Consider the following 9,582-nt stretch of genomic DNA (forward strand, 5'->3'; position numbering starts at 1 on the left):
AAAGGTTAATGTTGTGATTTCAAATAGAAACCAAGACAGCCTCTCTGAGCCTGGTAGATCAAACTGCTGCAAAAGCCAAGGGGTGTCAGTAAGAAGCCACAGAATTTTCTTAGTCTTTCAAAGCTGATGCTGCTTCTTGCCAAAGTACCTTCAGCAAGAGAAACACCTCCCAGAAACAAGTGAGGCACTGAAGCACACACATGCCAGAGCATGTTGAACAATAGTGGCACTGATCTGAGAAGAGCTACGTTTTGTGGCTATTTATATTGTTAAAAGAGTAGTTGCATCAAGCATGCCCATAAACAGCAGGTAAATAGAAGTCCACAATTACATCAAAAGTTTACTTTGACAAATTGCATTATGGCAGTGTCTGGGAGGTTGAGAGACCTTGTGTGTTAGAAAAACAAATAGCTTTGACTGTACGCCACAAATAAAGGTAAAAAAAGGGTTGAAAAAAAAGGGCTGAAAAGGGATGAAAGAATAAAGGCCAATGCGTGTATTTGGTACAATTATTGTCTTCATGAAACAGGAAATGAGAGAGAAGAAAATATTAGTTGTTCTGATTGCTGTTCTGTAGAGGAATTGAAAGAGTCCTGCTAAAGGATAAAGATAGTGCCGAGACTTTTGTATTTACTCAGCTTCTGTAATTCTTGAAACTGGTCCCTGCAGATTCTTAGAACAGAATTATTCTTGCAACCCCAAGTCCCAGCACAAGAGAAGCTGGGTCATGACGTAACTTACAGTGAATTAGGATACAGGAAACTGGGCTGTTATAAATACCTTAATTTATTGTCAAGTGAATTTCCTTAATTATGAAATTTTTCATATAGATTGGAAAAGCTAAAACCTTCAATATTTATACAGAGTAAATAATATATTATCAATTTCAGTATAGGCAATTTAACTAACTGTATGGAATGTATGACTTCATGAAAATTCACAAAATGCCCAAGATGACCTCTGCAGAGGATTTGGGGTACTACGTATGTATCCCAGTCTTGTCAATCAGAGTCTCATAATCAGTGTTTGACCTAGACATGGATGTTTTCACCAAACCAGCCAACTTGAAGATAAAGATCCCCTTAGATGCTGTGCAGTCAGAAAGATGATTGGGTTTGCTTAATGAAAGGAAAGAGAGCTACATGCCAGAGTAGTCTAAAAACATCGTTTACTAGACCAGCACATTTTACCACAGACTTTTCAGGTCAATCTGTATTCTTCTTAAAACCAGACTAGTTGTACAAGCTTTATATGACTAGCTTTGTAACCTTTAATTTAAAACATATGAACTCAAACATTTGCATTTAGTCTGCTTCATATCTAATGCTAAGAAAGAACATTGCTGTTATAGTCAAGAAGTTAATAATCAAAAGATAATCTTTCACTAATTTTTTATTTTTATGTGGCTTAATCTATTTTAAATTTATCATATTTTATGTGAGGTATCAGAAGCAGAAAGCAATTTATATTAGCAACTTTGATATGACTTAGAACTTGGTTTTGCCTTTTGGCGCTTTTTTTTAAATTATTTTTTTTATTTACACCAACAAATATACACATCTGTGTAGTAGAATTGACAGAGCCCCAAGCTGGTTTCAGGGCCAGTGATGTTTTCTGTAGAACGCAAGCACTGTCTTCACCTTTCTGCATGACCAAGCTATGCTTCAAATTTCACAAGCAGTTTATACCCTCCCAAGAAACAGGACTAAAAATCCATTGGCTGAATTTTGTTCAAATCTGCAAATACCACCAGGTCTCCTCAAATCTGTTGATTTTGTCCAAAACCCTTTTTTTCCTTTATTTGTGGCATACAGTCAAAGCTATTTGTTTTTCTAATTAATAAGACACTCTGAGACTGTAGCAAGTATCAGGAATTTCTAAGCTGACAGCAAGGAGAATTGTTTAGACCTTTTACTCTTTCTGTTTTGCACTTTAGAAGAAGAGGGGAAATTGCAGGCAACAGCAGATGATGATATGCTGACCTTACATGGTAAGAAAAGTGTAAGAAGTTTGCTAGACATAAATTTGTCCATCACAGTACAGAGCTCCAGACACATGGCATATCTCGGTGTAGTGCTATCCAGTAGGTACACAAGATAGCCCTAGCGTGGATATTACACTACTTGGAAGCTGAAGTGTAGCTCAGCTCCTCACTGTGTGTCAGTGACTGGTCCCAACGTTTGTTTTGATTTCAGTTTACAAGAAGTTGTATTTTTCACCCTATTTCCTTTACTTTTGTGATTTGACTTGCTTGTCTCTGATCCTAGGCTACCATCATGTGGCCACTTCGAGAATCTTCCCAAGTAACAGAAACAAAGACTGATTACTCAGCCTGGAAAGCAGCAAGGTACTGCCTGCATACAAGGTGAAGGCCACATTTAGTTTCAGAGGGCTAAATTTTACTTCTTGACTGAACTCAGTCATCCCTTACTTAGACACTCTATTTTAGTTTGTGTCTGTTTTGTTCTAATTGTTCCCTTCCCCCAAATACTGACAAAACATACCCTAATTTCAGAAGGAAAAGGTGCACATTTTTCTATAAAAGTAACATCATTGGGCCACTGCATGCATTAAACTCTAAGATATAGGTTTATCTCTGCTGGGCATTTCTGCCCATACATTCCAAACTCAGCCCTATGTAAACCCCTTCTGTAAGGCCTTTCATATGGTCTCCCACAACATTCTTACCCCTAGATTGGAGAGATATCAGTTTGACAGATGGACTGTTAGATGGTTATGGAACTGTCTGGATGGGCACATCCGAAGACTTACAGTCAATTGCTCAATGTCCAAGTGGAAGTCAGTAATGGGTGGTGCCCCTTAAGTGTCTGTATTGGGACCAGTACTATTTGATATCTTCATCAATGACATGGACAGTGGGACTGAGTGCACCCTCAGCAAGTTTGCAGATAACACGAAGCTGTGTGGGGCAGTTGATGCACTAGAGGGAGGGGAAGCCATCCAGAGGGACCTTGATGGGCTTGAGGAGTGGGCCTATGTGAACCTCATGAAGTTCAACAAGACCAAGTTTATGGTCCTGCACCTGGGTCGGGGCAACCCCCAGTATCAATACAGACTTGGGGATGAATGGACAGAGAACAGTCCTGTGGAGAAGGACTTAAGGATATGATCCAGCAATGTGCACTTGTAGCCCAGAAAGCCAACTGTATCCTGGGCTGCATAGAGAGAAGTGTGGCCAGCAGGTTGGGGGAGGTGATTCTGCTCCTCTACTCTGCTCTCGTGAGACCCCACCCGGAGTTCTGTGTTCAACTTTGAGGTCCCCAATACAAGACATGGACTTGTTGGAGCGGGTCCAGAGAAGGGCCACAAAAATGATCAGAGGGCTGGAACAGCTCTCCTCTGAAGAAAGGCTGAGAGAGTTGGGGTTGTTCAGCCTGGAGAAGAGCAGACTCTGAGGAGACCTTGTGGCCTTTCAATACATTAAGAGGTTTATAAGAAAGGTGGGGAGAGACTTTTTACTTTTATTTTTACTTATTTTATTTTATTTTATTTTATTTTATTTTATTTTATTTTATTTTATTATTTTATTTTATTTATTTTTGCCAGAATTAAAGCTCTTAAACTTTTTGTCAAAACATAAGTTCTGTTAACAGAGCTTATGTACTGATAAGTAGCAGATCAATACTGAATTTGCAGGCAGATTGATTGACCAGACTAAGTTATGCTTTTGTTTACAGTCATTTTATACATTATAGCTCCATACACTGAATGTTAAACAAGACTTCAAGGATGGGATTAATTTCTGAAGTCTAGATTAAAACAGTGTATTGGAGTCATCTATACTTTAGTTACATGACTCTGTGGTCACTTCAGACTCTATGAAGAGAAATGAATATTTTCTGGGTAAAATGAACAGGGTAATGTTTTGTCAGAGTGTATTTCTTTTCATTGACAATAATGATAGCTGAACTTGATTTGTGCAGATATAAATATCTCCACTGAAAAGACATTTCTTCATTTCAGAATTCCTTTGCTGTTTCAGTTGCAAGGATAATCATCTGATTGTTCCCAGAAAAGTGATATGTGTCAGTCTGAAATTGTGATTATACAGCAGTAACATAAGTACTTTAATTTCTTTCCCATGCACTCACTATTGTACTCTGACTCACAGAGAATTGTGGTCAGGTTCTTCAGTCATTTCCAGTCTCGATTACGCTGAGTATTGTGTGAGAAAATATTAAGGAAGTAAATCAGTGGTGTTCTTCCTCTGCCTTTCTTTATTTCTTAGTAAACTTGGGCTTATCATGTTCTAATTGTTACTTCCTAGTAAGGTTTTGATTTAGAGCAATTTTCTTCTAAGAAGTACCTCATTCATTGATCTGTTGTTCAAGTTTGTAAGATACTATCCAAGATAGTACTGCTTTGCTTTTTTTTTTTTTTCCAAAGTCTTTTTAAGAACTATTTACCCTCTATTTTTCAATTTGAGATTTTGAGATTTTTCAAAAAAAATACAGTACATATTAAACCCTAAATATTGAATAGTTGTTAACACCCTCTCCACCCATATGGGGTAGTCTCTCTGTTACAGCAACTCTGTTTTTAGCTGTAAAGCAGTACACACTGAACTGTTGACCCTGTGAGATTGCCTCTCCAATATGCACTTTGCTGTATCAGCAATGGGATACTATTTCAACGGGACACAAATGAGTGCAGTGCAGGTAGTAAGTTCTTGAAGGAGACCTTGTTTGTTTCTACGGCACCTCAGTTTGGGGAGCTATTGGAACCTCTTCTAGTAACCTAGTGTATGAGCATCTCTAATATAACACCTGGTGATGGTGCATCTCCAACTCCTCCTCCTCTTCCAAACTTGGTGTTTCCTCTGCTTTTTCTCACTCTTTTTTCTCCCTCCTCCTCCTCTCTCTACCCAGCATTTCCCCCCTCTTTCTTAAACATGTTTTCTCAGATGTAGCACCACCTTGATTGTTGGTCTCAGTTGTTTTCCCCTGTGGGTCTGTTGGAGCTGGCTGGAATAAGATACAGGACAGCCCTGGTATCTTCTCACAGGGCCTACCCCTGAAGTCCTGGCCACATCTATCACCACATCTGGCCACCTACACCCAGTGCAGGTTAAAATAAGTTTTTAGTGCTTTGCTTTTTCTTCCTAAAATAAACAGATACCTAAGTAATGACAGATGAATCTTATCCTTCTGATGTAGAGACAGATCTTTGCAACGTGCCACAAGTGGTTCCTCTGCTGATACGAGTACTGGTAGTTTCAGTGTACTGTACCCAGTACCTACTACAAATTAGCTAGCTCTATCATGTTTGCAGTGTTTACTCTATCTTCCCCTTAGTTTTTTCCAGCTATTGGAACACTTACAGTGATTCTTCAGAATTAAACCTTTGTTAAACTAAGGAACAACTGCCTAAAAGGAAGAAAAACATTTAATTACATACATTTGTCAGATAAAATGAAATGGAAGCGGCTAAAATAATGTGACCCAACCTAACGCAGGGAGCAGTTTAACAGAGTGATGACAACTGTGACTCAGCCAGGCAAACTTTGAGTCCTCTTGCGTCAAGAGAGCTGGTACTGCATGCGTGATCACAAATGCTAGTAAGCGTTGGAAAAGGAAGTAGTGCCTGGGTCTGAACAGGGATGTGACTGATTTATTAGTTAGTTGATCTGGTTGCACACAGGGAGGTGAGTAAGCTGATCTGTGGGAGAAGTGCAAGAAACAATAGACTGAGTGCAGGAGAGGATTTGGAAAGGTTAGTCCAGCTTGATCCATAGTGGAAGCTACAGCTTTGAGAAATCACCTCAGAATGAGAAGCATGTCTCTTTGGGACTCTCCAGCATGCTAAATGGGGAATTACCTAAGCTTCACAGTTGGAAATAACATCTAGAGGACTGTATCCTCTCATCTTCTCCATCAGAAAAGTGTGTGCCCTTGTGGGAATGGAGTGAATCATGGATGGACTGCAACAGCTGTGAACCTCTGCCAATGGTAGGTCCTAACAGCATTCCTTTTTTAAACTCCAGGAAAGGTTCATCCCCTTCTCTCAAATTCTTCCCAGAGGCAGAAACACTCACCCCCTCCTCTGTTCAGGAAGTAAGGGCTGTGCTAGAGCAGCCCTCCTCTGACTGACAGATTTTAACCTAGCTTCTTCTACACCTCCTTTGTTTTCTATCTAGTAATCCTCAAACAAAAAACTTAGTTTAGTCAGAAAAATCAAGTACCCTCCAATGGGAAACTGCAGAAAAAGTCCTGAACTCTCAAATTATTTTCAGGCAGAGCTGTAGATTTCAAAAGCCTCTTCTTACAAAACTTTCTAAAATTCAGAATAAATCAAATTTGTTAAATGTTTAACATTTTAGGATTATATTAAAATATTTCCTGATTTTTTTTTGCCAATGACAAATAACAGTGCCTGTAGATAGATCAGTCTTTTGGGTGAGAATAGAGTTAGTTCAAAAAGCATGTGTAATGGTTGCTCTAAGCTGAGCTATGGCAATGCTTCAGAAGTGTCATGATGAACAGACACAACTCACTGTCTTTCAGTGAGATTTCTTGCTCAGTGTATTCTCACTGATAGGAGACTGAGACCACAAGAATGCAATGGAAGAATTTCTGTGGATGAGCTCCAGATTAATAACAAGGAGATAGAAGTCTGAACAAGTACAATTATCAGTTTTGATCAAAATTTAAGAGTACTGAACAGAGCACCTCGAAAAATATCTTTCTCTAATACAGAATGAATTTTTGAAAATCTCTCTAGGTGAAGTGGCTAATGACAATGATTTTGTTAGATGGTTCAATGGTGAAGAGGTTGTCATGTTTTGGAATTGGGATTAGCAAAAGCTGTTTCACAAACAAGTCATTTATTAACTTTCACTTAGCATATGGATAGACATTTTCCCTCTGACTGTCTCTAATAAATTTTATATTATCAGACTGGTGATGAGTCAATTTTCTTTCGACTGAGTGGTAAATGCTGCTCTTCACTCTTGTGGTCTTGGGCAACTAACGTTAGGTAGAGGAGGAGTGTCACAAGGGTGAGAAAGTTCTTCCTAAAATGATGGCTATAGCAGGTGGATAGACTATGTTCCCCTCCAGATTTGGCTATGTAAAGGACACCGATATGCTTGTCTTCACTGAGAATGTCGTGTGTACATATATGTTGTCTTTCTTGTTTAGGCAATGAGTGGCCCATGGTAGCACTAGAAGGCTCCTTATCAAATACTTGTTTGTGAGTTGAAAGAATCAGATGGAGGATGCACAAGGCAGCACTTTACAATATCTTCAGTAATCTAGATAGGAAGCAGTCTTTTATTAACCATTTGTGAATCAATATTAGCTTTGCCCATGCCAGTCCTAGGTCTTAATGGTAGAAGAATGAAAATTAAGACTTTAAGTTTAAAGATGTTATAAGGATTGGTTTTGAGAATTTGAAATGTTTTCTGCTTACCGACTGGGAAGGAAAATAGAATGAACCATTCTGAAGAACATTCTTAAATGAACTGTATAGAGGAAGAATGGAGACAAATTGGCAGTGCTCTATTGAAGGAATGGAGTGGAAAAAAATGAAGGTTTTTATTTAGAGTCCCTTTTTCAAATTTGCCCATTTTTAAAGGTTTTATCCAGACAGGGGGAGCAGACATTGTGTTTGTAACAATTTTAGGGGTCTGAAATTCAGTTGTAATGAGCAGAGATCTGATCAATGCAGTTTACAATGTGATTAATCAGATTTATTGTATGGGTCTACCTGAAGGTGAGACGAGTCTCCTCTCTCCCCTTCCCCCTTCTCTCTCTGTAGCTGACTAATTACTTTTAGCTAGATCTCTATTAGCTGTAATGGAAACCTGGACTTTGCTCCTTGTAAATGTCAGTTTAGTCCTAGACTGTAGAGACCCAAACAGAGGATTAATCCCATCCCCAGACTTGTGACTGGGGAAAAAACTGAACCTGTGTCTTAAGGTCTTCCCCACCTGCCTCCTCCCATCAGGGTCTGTTTGCTCACGCATTCACTGTCCATACACTATGCACTCCAGGTAGCTAAAGGCCTGCAGGAATGTTGTACAGGTCTAGTGGGAAGATACTCTACAGACTGATGCGGCGGTTTTGTTCTGTTAAATGGGAAAGATGAGTAATAAACAGAATTAAAGAAGGAAGCATTGAGGTCTCTGCCTCCTCGAGATATACAGTGATATACACAGATCTTGGTAGTTCCAATACAGAAGCGGGCACATGTCACCACCCAGATTGGAAGCCTAGAGAATTGCAACAGTTCTGTGATCCTCTTGGGTTAAATTAAGGTGAAATGACACCAAACGACCGGTTAAAATGTTTTACTTGGGGTAAAAACCAATTTAAACTTGGAAAAAGATAATAAGCAGGGAGATCTCTTATAAATCTGTAAGAAAGAAAAGAAAGGAAAGGGAAGAAAAAGAAAGGAGAGAAAGAGAGTCAAAGAAATCCAGATCACCACCCCTGGATCCAGCGGTGTCCCAGGTCCAGTAATCTTGGGTGGTGGGTGCACACACAGAAAAGCTTTCTGTCACCTTTCAAGATCATCTTATCAGCTGATTAACATACTAAACGAGGAAGGGCAGGTATTCCACAAACTCATTTCCATAAGAGACTAAGAAAAAGGTTGAGCATGGATTCTGCATATGCATTGAGGGAGAAATGGGGTGCATCACCCCTTGTCCAACTGAGTGGTGGTCCTACTCACCCTACCCACCTCTTATCAGTTCTTGTCACCTCTTCAACGGCAAAGTCGTGAAGTCATTAACAAGATAATCATGTTGTCTGTGTTACACAATAGAGCCACCAAGTATCAGGTGTACACAATGGAGCCAGTGGTTAGTGGTACTTGTGCTTGAGGGGAAACATTTGACTTCACTCAGGCCAGTTTCCCCCCTTTGAGACTTATCTAAGGAGTTTGTCAATGCAACTGCAAGGGAGTGGGAGGTGCATCCTTCGATACAGTCCTGTTTCCTTGGGTGACATTCCTTAATAGCAAAGGCCGCAGCTTGTCCTTGAGGTTTTCTGCGTCAATGAATGTTTGAGGCATTACCTCTTTCAGTTCCTTACAGCACATCACAGACTTCTGACCACGGTGAGTGGCTGTTTGTGGCACAGCAACCATGAGAGGATTCACACTGACTCTAAGAGCTAAACATAAATAAAGGCAAACATGACATTATTTGTCTCTTATTTGATTCCACAAGTTTGTAGCTGATAAGTTATATATATATAAAATATTCTGTTGTCAGTGCTTGAATATCTGATCAGGAATATTTGCATTAATTAGCAATCAAATGCCAATATATTTGCTCTTAAACCTCTATGAATTTTCTCTGTGATAGGCTATGTTCTACAAGTTCCCTTGAAAGAAGGATAATGGTTATGAAATACAGTTTATCTTTTATAATACAGCAGGGTGTCTCCTTTGAAATATTCAGGATACATATCTATTGTTTTCACACTAAAAGCTAAGTCATTCTTTCAAGCCTTGGTCTCTTAGACTGCTTGCTCTCACAATTATTGCGATTCATCCCTGAACTGACCATCACCCCAGAGGGAATTTGTGTGCATAATGAGATATCAGCTCCTG

This window comes from Strix uralensis, chromosome 2, assembly GCF_047716275.1.
Source record: "Strix uralensis isolate ZFMK-TIS-50842 chromosome 2, bStrUra1, whole genome shotgun sequence".
Classification (NCBI taxonomy): Eukaryota; Metazoa; Chordata; class Aves; order Strigiformes; family Strigidae; genus Strix; species Strix uralensis.